The 12,573-nt window shown below is 40.7% G+C and overlaps 1 non-coding gene across 1 annotated transcript; it reads left to right on the plus strand.

The window, feature by feature from the left end:
• The first annotated feature begins 7,069 nt into the window (after positions 1-7,069).
• LOC128571480 (small nucleolar RNA SNORA11) lies at positions 7,070-7,198 on the plus strand. The gene has a single exon (XR_008375887.1). It is a non-coding gene; the product is annotated as a small nucleolar RNA SNORA11 (small nucleolar RNA).
• The last annotated feature ends 5,375 nt before the right edge of the window (positions 7,199-12,573 follow it).

Here is a 12,573-nt window from a genome sequence, read left to right on the forward strand (position 1 = left end):
ACACTTCTGAACATCTCCTAAAAGCCAGGCAACATGCTAGGCACTGAGAATATTAAGAGAACCACACTTCTGGGTCCTCAAAATGTTCATGGAAGCCATAGACTTTCTGGTCCTATGAGCAAGCCTTTTAGCTCCCTGGGCTAGTTTAACTCACCTTTCAAATCACAACAGAAATACCTACCCGAGTATATTTCATAGGATGAAAATGAGGATAAAAATGTGCAATAAATATTCAAACTTCATGGAGAATTGAGTGTGATTATTTTACTTATATATGTATACAGTATTGCATATATAGATAGATAGATAGATAGATAGATAGATAGATAGATAGATAGATAGATAGATAGATAGATAGATCAGCTAAGGCTGCTGGGCTTATTTCAAAACCTACTGTGAGTTACAAATTTTTGTTTTGTAGATTTCTCTTTAGAAAAAATAAAAATGAACATGAGCAAGGGCGTAAAGAGGAAAGAACTTACCCAGCCCTGGCAGAGTCAATGGAAAGCAGAAAACAAAGGGAAAAGTGACAAAGAGGGTGACCAATTACAGGAAAAGTCAGGTCTAGGGGACAGGCTGGTCATGGAGCTTCTGGTTGCTTTGTGGTTCTCAAAATCTGGTATCTGTTAAGAACAGCCAGGATTGATGGTCACAGTGAGGATCCTCAGGCTCCACCCACAGAGATTCTGATTGGTTTGGGATGTGGCTCTGGAATTTACATATTCGCCAGGGCTGCAGGTACTTTGAGGCAGATTTCAGGTGGGCCACCCTGTTGTTCAATGCTTAACTTCAGTGTACCCACAGAGCATGAGGAAATTCAGTGGGTAAGTGATCATTTTACAGTTTATTTAATCAATGGGGACAACAAAGCAGATGGTTCAAGCCCCAAAGTGCAGAGTTTGCTTTTTCTGTTTACTTAATCAGCTAATTACTCAATCTGTACTGGGGGAAACACAAATCAACCATTAATCTCCAAGAAGGTGTTAATCATTAATTTCAAAATTCTGGCTGTTACTTTATCTACCCCATCTCCAAGTCTCAAACCAGGGTTATGAAGTTAGCAGCATTTCCAGGTGTTCCTTCATTAATTACAGTTAAAATTTTCAAAGCACTCAGTTTCACAGACAACATAAGAAACAATTTTTTAAGGGAAAATGGGATTTCTTCTGTAATAATTTTTTGATCATTGAGAGATAGGAATAAATCAAGAAGAAAATATTCAAACCCTATTTTATTGTGAACCCCAAAAAATAATATTGGCCAGTAACACCCTCAATTTAGAAGCTTTTAATTATGGAGAAATGTTCTCTCATATATGCTTCAAATTCTTTGTATGTTAAAGTCACACTTTTCTTGGAAGCCTTCAAGCAATTTATTTTAATAATTAGTGATAATAAGACTCAAATAAAACAGCTTCCAAGAAGTAAAAAATTAGAAGACATACTTCCAAGTCTCATGAAGCATTACCAGGTGAAATGAAACAGAACATTTTAAAATGATAAAAAAGAAATGCTGGCAAATGATGCTACCAACATGTGTGTTCAGAAGGCTGAACAATATGACTCAATATCTTTTGAATCCATCTGGTATACTTATGTGAATCACATAAGGTACTGGGCAGTTTATTTTAAAAATGCAATAGTACAACAATGATGCCTTTTTAGAAAACTAGGAGGAGGGCAGAAAATTAGGGGCAGGGCCTAATTCTCAGATGAGCTATAAAGACCATTACACATCTGAGTATATATTATAGGCAGATATTGCACCTGCATTTGGAAAATATTCCCAAACCGAGTACAGAAAAATCTCTAAAGCAAGATGAAAAAAGTATATATAGTGAAAAAAAAAACACTCATATTTGAATCTAAGATGCACAAAGAAATGGTTTTATATAAAATCATGTTACTCTAGAGAGATAAATAAATTCATTCATAGCAAGAGGATAAAAGATGAAAAATATACTTATTAGTGCTTTCTTTCTTGTATTGCAAAGTGAAGTAAGAGTAAGTAACACTTACTTCTTGTGATTTCAGGTAAGGTTAACACAGTGTAAAGCTATGGGTGGATTGCAGATATGTGACAATTTTTAATTTATTTTATTGATACAATTTCTCATTCACTGAAAAGCAAATTACCTTTGGAAATTATTTAACTTCTACTCCATTATCTCTGGCTCAATGAACTCAGCTGGTATTTATAGGGTTAAAAAGATAAGATTGTACTTACAATCTGGAATGAGCCAGAGGTCTGAGTCTCTTTCAGAAATACAGGTGCAGAACATGGCTCAGTCGCCTAAGCTGTCCTCAGTGTATAGCCCAATTGTCACGGGGAAGAATTGATTGGAGGTCAATAGCCTCACAAAAATTCATCACAACATGTGAAAACATCTATGGCACCTGCCTTACAAGTAAAACATAGTACACTAGTGTTGTCCTCTACACAGAGGACAGCTCAACATTTATATCGCACCCATATAACATAAAATAAATCAGTGCAGATGGTGCATGACCAGTGGTGATGGGTAAGGGAAATTGTCACTTCACTGGGTTTTTTTAATCAATATTAAAGAGTTGGGAGTACGAGCCACTAATTTTTAATCAAGTATGTCTGATGATAAAATTCATAAGTAATACTTCCCTCTCTGAAGTTTTTCCTCTGTTCTGGACCATTAATTGAATGATTTCAACCCATCATTCATGTCCTGCCGTACACAGCTAGCATCCCTCTTACATTGATGCCAATCTGCTGGCCAAATAGGTTGTAGAACATAAAACCTAACCGAGGAAATATGGATTGGTACAAGAGAAATTAAAAGAGAAAGATGAACCAGAAAAACATTCTATTGTAAAGTTTCAACCTGTGAGTTCTGCTTGTGGAGGGCAGATATCATCCAGGACTATACTAGGTAGCTAATAAAGCAGATGAAATGGTCCGTCAGCTGCTGGCCGGATCCCAGGTTGCCTCTTAACTGCGGGGTGGCAAGGTCTGCCTGTCAAAACTTCGGAGGTGGTAGGAAATGATGAGTCAGGTGTGGTAAAGAACAGCTGGCTCTGCACTGGCCCTGCACTCACCTCCTCTCTGGCTTCAAGCCCACAAAAGCAGTATGAGAATAAGGGCGTTCTTGTGCCACACTCAGTTTCCAGGCAGAGTACAGCTGAGAGTTTGCAAAGTCAGGATGATCAGGAATCTCATCTGAGCATCGCTCTACCTTCATGTGCTCTCCTAAAATCAGGTACAGGCAGCCCCCGTGTTACACACAACTGACTTATGTAAGACTCACACTCACAAGTGGAAGCTATTACAGGTAAATGTACCTGTTCCAACTTGCGTACAAGTGCAGCTTCAGAACAAACTTACAGAACCCATCTTGTTCGTAATCTGGAGGCTGCCTGTGACAAGGACCTTCAGCCACTCACCAAACATGGCTTGCGGGGACTCCTTCACAGAGAATTAAGGAACACCTAGAAACTTTTGTCTCAAAGTAAAAAGAAGGGGTAATACGGCAGACCTCCTACACCCCCACTCTCTCTAAGGCAGGCACTGGTGGCCCAGCATGCTGCTTGTTAAAAGTGGGTTGTACCCCACAAAAGCATAAATGTATTCACGATCTATGTGTATATGACTTAATAAAAGGAAAAAAAAATAGTGGGTGTGGCTGTAACCTCCGAGTGCTTCACACAGTTCTCCAAATGGCCTTTGCCATTGACACCAGTGGAAAGCAGTTCACAGTCCCCATCATGGCAGGACCCACACTGGTCTGTTGGGTCTGAAGGTCTGGATCTGCAGCCAGCCCCACTACCCACCCACCAAGGGACTTCGACATGTCACTTGGCATGTTTGGGTTCAATCTTCCTTGTCAAGAAGGGAAAGTGCTTCTGATAGTCAATGTTCTAAAATGTGCTATGCAATGCTCGTGGGAAACTATTATTTTCGTGACCTTTAAACTATTTGATTTCTAGCAACATAATTAAAATGTAGACATTATTCAGAAAAATTATGAACATCCATTAGTGAGAAAGTTCCCTGAACTAGATATCCAATTATAAATGCCTGAAATGTCACATTGTCGTCTATGTAGAACCCTTCCTCCCATTCAATTTATTATTATATTACTGACAAGTTGTAGCAATTAAAATGCTTGAGTCTTATGATTGGGGGGGGTTTCTGTGTTGGCATGATAAAATGCTAGAGTTTTTATTCTTCTGAATTAATAAATTTGACTGGGCACAAGTGAATTGCCAACTTTTCGCCTCTCATTTTGCCCAGGAGACACACAAAATGATTCTGCAATGCTCCCTCTCCCTCTCTCTCCTACACAAAGACACAGACCAGCAATGAGTGCTATTTCATAGAACAAGGCAACATTTTTTTGTCCAAAAGTAGACAATCCAATTCTCAGAGCCACCATGATATTTCCACATACTTCACGGAATAAGAACCATCTTTTTTTTTTTTTTTTTTTATTTTGGCCGGGGATAGGTTTGAACCCGCCACCTCCGGCATATGGGACTGACGCCCTACTCCTTGAGCCACAGGCGCCACCCGGAATAAGAACCATCTTTAAACCACATCTCAATGATAAACATACAGAAAAGACAAAATTTGTTGATAAAAATCAATTTCAGATATGACAGTCTGCACAACATGGAGAAAAAAAGAAAGAACCTGACTTAGTTCTTATTTCACTGTCGCTCAATATGGTGTTTGAAACTGTTTCCTTGGAAGCTAACAGACCATGATTTAAGGTTGCAAGAATGTGCATCACAGTAAGCATCTTGAGTAGCTCCAAACCAGAGTTCATAAAAACATGTGAGCATCTGTTTCCTTTTGAATTGGTTATAGACACCTCTTTTAAATATGTTTCTGCTCCTAAAGTCACATGTTCCATAACGTTTCTTACCATCTGCAAAGCCTTGCACATGGTTGGCTTAGGTGACAGTGACTAGTAATGTGCTATGCAAATGTACATAGATGTGCTAATTATTAAAGAATCCCCCCCACTCTAAGAGAATTAAATGATACATACAGGATTACACTTGATTTTTCACTCTTCTTACTCAAACATTTAAAAAATAACATGACAGTTAACACACCAAAACAGACAGATGGATAAATGGCACAGGTTAAAAAGCATTCTGGTATTTGATATACGGAAGAGATGGCCCTTCAAGTGAGCAGAGAAGGATAATGACAAAATCTGATAAATGTCTTTTTATAAATTATTCAGTCTTTCACTCCAGATGGGTAAAAAATGGCAAAATGTGAACTGCCCCTTCTGCACACACATTCCAACCAAAGGCTTCTTTTCATACTTCTCTTTGATCTTATGGCCACCTCTGGCAATGGGAATAGAACCATCATTTTATCACAAACTAATCAACATCCGCCTGCATCACATGGGTGAAAAATATCCGAACAAAATCCAGGAGTTGATTGTCCAAGCAAGTATCAATGCTTACCACATCACATGGTTAACTTTGCAGAAATACCAGGTAATATCATCCTGCCAGGGCTTAAAACAGTCACCTTTATATCAAAGGTGATGTTTTATGGGGCAGACTTTCGTAAACCATTACTAAACAGTGGTAATAATAACCGTATAACAGTGCTTAGTGATGGTTTACTGTCCTGGCCCTACCTTAATTGTTTTACTTTCCACTAATCAGTGCAAACTTACTCCACAGTCTAGTTGGTGCCACAGTACACACCATGTTTACCTTCCCATCTGTCTTTTTCCTTCCTTTCACCTCAACTCGAGTGCTCCATGTCAATCTTTGCAATAAATTAGTGCTACTACTGCTACTGTTTCTAGCTAACATTTACCGAGAGCTGACTATGTTCTTTCCCTATGTGCAGTCAGGAAGGTAGGACCACGTGCTTGGGCTAACTATGGAAGCAGCCATCATTGCCTTTCCCTGTCCTCAAGCCCAACTGAACGCAACTTCCCCTGCATTCTGTTATGGCCTGAATGTTGCTACTTTTGCTTATTCTTAAACCCTATTACCAAAAGTGTAACAACATGTACTTTTATTTGTCACCGATCTTGGTATGAATGAACAATCTGCAAGCAGGGTTGGGTGAAGTAAAGAGGAGGCTAGAAGAGAACCTAGTCAGGAGAGCAAGGGGAAGAATCAATAACGAATAACTTAACCACTGCATTATTTTGCCATAGCTCAAATGCGATTTTTTCATAACCCAAAGAGCCAAAGTGAGCACCCACAGTGTCTACTACCTGTAGAGGAACTGGACATTATTTCCCCTGTTTTATAGAGGAGGAAACCTGGAGCTCAGACAGATTAGATGCTCTTCCAAAGGTCACATAGCCATGAAGCTGCAGATCACAACCCAAATCCAAACTCAAGCCTGAGCCTCTTTAGCACCACCCTTTCTATGTATTTCTATATCTCATAATATTGTTCTTAAATTTTCCTTTCTCTTGAAGTCGATTACAGTTTTTTTGTATCTTTGTGCTAACATGAACCCTTCTTTATGGATCTTGCTTCAAACCTATAGTCCCTAGAAACCGGACATGTGGAAGACATGCCTCCTTACATGGAGATAATTCTTTAAAAAGGCAAGCGGGTGGGGGGGTGGGGAATACTACATAAGAGACCCAAGTCTAGGTTCACCAGAGACACAGAATCAACTGTGTATCTGCAGATAGAGATCTGTTTGAAGGAATTAGTTCTTACAATTACAGAGGCTCACAAGTTCACGATCTCCAGGGAAGACTGGCGGGTTGGAGATCCAGAGAATAGTTACTGCTGCCATCTTGAGTCCAGGTTTCTCAGGCCAGCGAGTTGGAAAATCATGCAGCTTTCCTCTGTTACAGGCTGTTTGGGGAATCCTCAGTCTTTGCTCTTCAGGCCTTCAACTGATTAGATGAGACTCACTCACAGGGTAATAACTGCTTTACACAAAGTCTACTGACTCAAATGTTAATCACATCTGAAAAACACCTTTACAGCAATTTCTAAGCAGGTGTTTAACTAAAAATCTAGACACTACAGCCTAGCCAAGTTGGCACATACAAGTAACCAGCTCAAGAAGTCTGGGTGTGTGTGTGGGGGCTGTGTGCTCACATCAGGGGGCCTGAGGAATGGCTCCCCTGTTTATAAAACTCCGTACAGGAATCTGGGGTCATTGTGATGAGGGGAGCAAAACTTGTGGCCTCCATAAGAACATATTCCCTACATGTAAAGAAAAGAAAAATTATAAAATATATATGGTGGGCATATGGGTGATCAATGTATAATTCTCTCAGCTGTACTGTAGTTTTGAAAAATTGCCTAATAAAATATTGGAAAATTATTTTTTAAAAAAGAAAATTGGGTGCAATTCATGGCAAAGGCAGCAAATATACAACATGCATGTGCAGCCACCCTCTCTGCCTGAGACCACGACAGACATCGCTCATCAGCCAAGGCCCCTCGTGCAGTGAGTTCTATGGAGCTCAGCCCCAAGAAGCCAGGCTTGGTTGGAATGGGAGTTAACATCTACTAGTCATCCACCTTCCACATGGCCCAGTGCCACCACCAGAGGTCACATTTGACGTGGCTACAACCTACTAACATGGAATCTCCACTTTCCTCTGAGGACTTTTCACAGCTAACATGTTTCTGAGTAAAAAGGTACAACTTCATGATAAGCTACATAGGTAATTATCTAAGAACATAATAATTGCTGTCTCTTTAAGACCTGGTCACAGTAACTATCTAACACGACTGCCAATATCCAACTCTTCACCTGCGGACTTTCTATCTTGAACTGTCCTGAAGTTTTAATAGCTATAACCATTTGAAATTTTATATTAGGTACAATTATACTTGTCGGTAAGAGTGGCATGCCTTCTGTATTACTAATTCACATATTTGACATATAAAAAACTAATTTTTAAGGAAAAAGCTACCTATTGTGTGTGATGTGGCAAAATATGTGGCGCTAGCAATTTTGGAAGAAATTCATCTGATCCTATCAATCACAAAATAAAGGCACAAAAACCAACTTTACAACTGAACACAAATATACTCCAAGTTAGAGGAGAGACCTATTTATTTATACTCAAGTGTATCTTTAAATCAGGTTCCGAGGATCTCTGGAGACAGAGCATCCATTACCTGTCTTAATTAACTATTTAGAGATCTATTTCTGTGATTGCCAACTCTGTAATTCTCCACACTCCATAGACTAATCTGGAATAAGCACTTTGATCTCCTGGCCCCAGTTCTTTCACTGAATGAGCAAGTTGATCACTGGACTTTGATTTCCTGTGTTTAAGTAAAGGATCCTGGACTGGCAACCCTAGAATTCTGAGTCTCTGCTAATCAAAGATATTGTACAGTCTCCACGCACATTTCTACATGCCCAGTGATGATAATAGCATGCTCTTATTTACTGCTCAATATGTGATAAACGTGTTATGTTTGTATCAGCTCATTTAATTCTCATGAAAACCACAGTAAGTAGAAAGTTGTTATTTCCACAAATGACCACAACAGTATCTCTGCTCTTCAGAACCTTGCCATCCCTCATCAAGAGAGGGAGCCTCTTCTCTCCCTTTGAACTTGTGCAGGCACTTGTGGCTGCCTCAATCAATAGACAATAATAGCAAGAAAGTGATAAGACTGTCAAGGAGGAGTCATGAAAAAACAAGATCTGGCCATTTCTCCCTTGGGACTGTCAACCTTGGAACCCAGCCAACATGCTGTACGGAGACCCAGGCCAGACAGCTAGGCCACATACAGATGTTCTAGCCAACAGCATCCAGTCGAGAACGTGGCTGACAATCAGTGCCAACCACCAGTCAGGAGCGAACAAACCTCCAGATGATTTTAGCCTCCAGCATTCAAATCACCCCAGTTGATGCCAAGGGAAGCACAGTCAAGCTGTCCCTCCCAGACCCACCTTCCAAATCGAAGATTCATGACCAAAGTGAACGGTGACCTGTGGTTAAGATGCTGAGTTTTGTGGCATTGTGTTATGCAGTAGTGGGTAGCTAGAACATGGCTGGTGGTATTCTATCTTCATTTTACACATAAGGAAACTGAGGCAAACAAGACCACAGACCAGACTCTAACTCAACTCTGTGCTACACTTCCACTTAATAAGTAATTACTGAAAGTCTGATTAGTCACTGGTACACAGCTGTGTTATTCCTTGTCATTTTCCAAGTGCAGCTTATCTAACAAAAGTATTTAAGATATATATTTTTAACATAATGTTGATGTAATTACATGTATTTTTCCCCTAAGAAATGATATTACCAAAGGCTAAGATGATTGATACAATATTTTAGAAAAAGAAAAAGCCCTCTACCAAAGTAGAGTTTATTTCTTGGCCTCTTCCATGTATACTTAGCAAAAGTATAAGAAATTACAGTTTTTCTGCTGGGTGGAGCAATTTCTTAGGAACCAGAGTCAACTCATTCATGTTTATAATACTTCTTTTAAGGGACATTTTAAATCTGAAGATCAGAGCCCTGCTGTTGCGTGACCCGAGACGCGAAAGAGCAGCAGCTTTGCTGTAGGTGTAAACTCGCTCCTGTAATTATTAAGTCAAGAAACAGACTATACACTGTGGGATGGCATATACCAAAGTTCTTTATTCCAAGTTTAAGTTTTATACTCTTCCAGTCACGTACACACCTAATCCATTATCTATCAGCTGAATTTTAACGTGAAAGGAAATATTTATCATATCAATGTAACCACTTGTGTAGTAAATCTCTTCCTCTAAACAGTGACTAGTTTTCCGAGCAGGGCACAAAGACAAAAGCAGCTATAGGGGAACAGAGTTAATAGAAGAATATCTTCAAGCATTCACTCAGTTTACTCAGTATGAAGTAATGACTGTGACCTTCCTTCAGGGCAGAGCACCTATAGACCTCTGACAATATGTTGTTAACATATGTCAACCCTCTGGCCCGTATCTCTGAGGAAGGGCGGCATGCCCTTGGATCTCGGGCTTCACGGGGTGTACTGCTTCAGAGAAAAGGCCTAAGGAATTTTCCAAAAAAGCCTAACTCTGTGAGTAACCCAGGGGGGGTCCAAGCCTCTTAAGCCTCTGGAAGAAAAGCATGTCATTTTAAACTCACACTGAATTTACTTTGTGTGCTTGATGTAGGATAAGTTTATTTCTAAATATTATTCTACACCCTGCCAACGAGGAAAAGATTTACAATGGAAGAAAATAGATTTGGTATCTAAGTTACATACTTTTTCTTTCAAAGTTTAAAGAAAAAAGTAGATATTTTGAAGTGAGATAAATGATAGGGTGAAGTTTATTTAAACATCTGAATTACCATGCATGGGAAGTGTCTCATTCCTCAAGTGATTAAATATTATTTGATCATTAAAATTGCTCAATGTAATGTACAAAATAAAGTTTAGTAAGCCATCCTAATTACTAACTAACGGTCAGACCCTTTCCCAGGAGAGAATGTGCCTTCACTGACAATCACCCAGCTGTAGGATATACGCAAACGTCCTGGGTACTAAATGAACACAATTGCAGAAAGCTTGGTGTAGAATTAAAACTTTTAAAATATCAAGCCATGGGGTTATTATTGGTGTTTTCTATGTTGTATTATAATTTATAGCTTTCCAAATGTATGTTTTTTTTCCAAATTATTGATTATTGATTCAAGAAACTGACAATTTCCCCATGTCCATAAAGAACAGTCATCAGTGACATAAAGACCCTGCAGGGGCAGCTGGCATCTCCACTGGGAGCCAAAACAGAAATGAGGGGTTGGGTTTATTATATTCTACTTGGAATAAAATGATGTGGTTGCCTCAAAGGAGGAAACATAGTCAAGACAAGTGGCAGGGTGGAGTTCTTCTTGGCCCTGTGGCTAAAGGCACTAAGCCCCCTGAGGGCAGGGTATCCTGTTTTTAGTGCTAGAGGCAAAATGTTTGCCTTATAAATGATTAATACAAATGAAGCTATTTCAGACGCTGAGAATTCAGATATAAGGTTCAAAGAATAACCTTGACTTTGAGGCATATGGAAATATCATAGGGCAGCCCTAAACTCATTACTGCACAGCCGGTGCCAGCAGCACTAAATGCTATGAAAATACTTCTCTGGCCTGGGCCTTCTTCAGCATCACTCCCCCCTCCACCATATGCTGTGCGTGGTTGGAGACCAAGAAATGGAATTGCAGCCCAAAATGTGGGTGGGGAATTAACTGGGCTGGCTGGGATTTTTCCTCGCTCATCCTGGCACTCCTTCTGGCACACAGGAGGACAAAAATCTAAGGAAGATACTGAACCCTCTCCTCACTGCCCTCCCCCACACTGCCCCACTTTCATTCTATGCCTGCTCTTTGCCCCCGTCCTAGGTTTCCTAGCCACCTACACCATGAACACCCTCTGTTAAAACTTTCAAACAAGCCAGGCCTGGTGGCTCATGCTGGTAATCCTAGCACTCTGGGAGGCTGAGGCAGGTGGACTGCTTAAGCTTAGATTTTTGAGATAAGCCTGAGCAAAAGCAAGACCAGGTTTCTACTAAAAATAGAAAAACTACCTGGGTATGATGGCTGGCACCTATAATCACAGCAGCAAGGGAGGCTGAGGCAAGGGGATCACCTGAGCCCAAGAGTTTAAAGTTGTCATGAGCTGTGATGCCACCGCACACCCCCAGGGCAATAGAGTGAGATTCTGTCTCAAAACAAACAAAAAATAAAACAACTTTCAATCATGCCAGGAAGTTGCAATAGTGTGGTGGACTATGAGGTTGGAAATGGCCCACCTGGGTAGGACAGTCATGAGGACCACTGCTGGCGAGGTCCAACCTCTGGAAGGCTGCATTTCCCCATGTCCCACCCAAAGGGAAAGGCAGTGGCTGTGGGATTCCTTTCAAGGGGACAGTGCTATAGGGACATGAGGTCCACTGAGAACAGGTCCATTTTGGAAAACTGGGCCACCTTGTCTGGCCTCAACAGCAAACAGAGCAAAGGAGGTGCCTGGCTTTGCAGAGTAAACAGTCCCTCAAAAAGCAGACAGTGGCTGTTTCGGATGGTGTGAACATGACATTGAGGAACACAGAGCAGACCCCACTCTGGGAACAATTCTACTCCAGAGGAAAGAAGTGGCCTTGTGCGCTGACCTCACATGCCCTGCTGAGAGAGAATACTAACCTTTCCTGCAGTGTCTAATGTCAGGCACTGCCCCATGTACTGTAGGGGTTTGGAGTATCCCTACCGTCTATCAGATGGCAGGAGCCAGGGCCAGCTTCTGTGCAGGTGACAGTGTAGTCACACAGGGCTCCACATTCAGAAGGACTCAGTGCTTGGTTTAATGTTCCTGTTATCATCCTGAAATTCTTAATAATGTGTTTTGTGAGTGAAAGTCAATGTGACAATGGAGGTCATACTTACATGATGAAATATGTCATTCCTCCTCACCCTATTTGCATATACACACAAATGTAGCACTGCTCCTTGAGCAGAGAATTCCAGTGGCTCCGTATTGTATGATGGTTCAGCAAGCCCTGAAGCCTCAAATACAAGGTGAGGGTGTGAGCACTGGAACTAACTCAGGGGCTGAGGGTGGGCAGAAGCCCAGGCTTTCT

This window comes from Nycticebus coucang, chromosome 18, assembly GCF_027406575.1.
Source record: "Nycticebus coucang isolate mNycCou1 chromosome 18, mNycCou1.pri, whole genome shotgun sequence".
In the NCBI taxonomy this organism is placed as follows: Eukaryota; Metazoa; Chordata; class Mammalia; order Primates; family Lorisidae; genus Nycticebus; species Nycticebus coucang.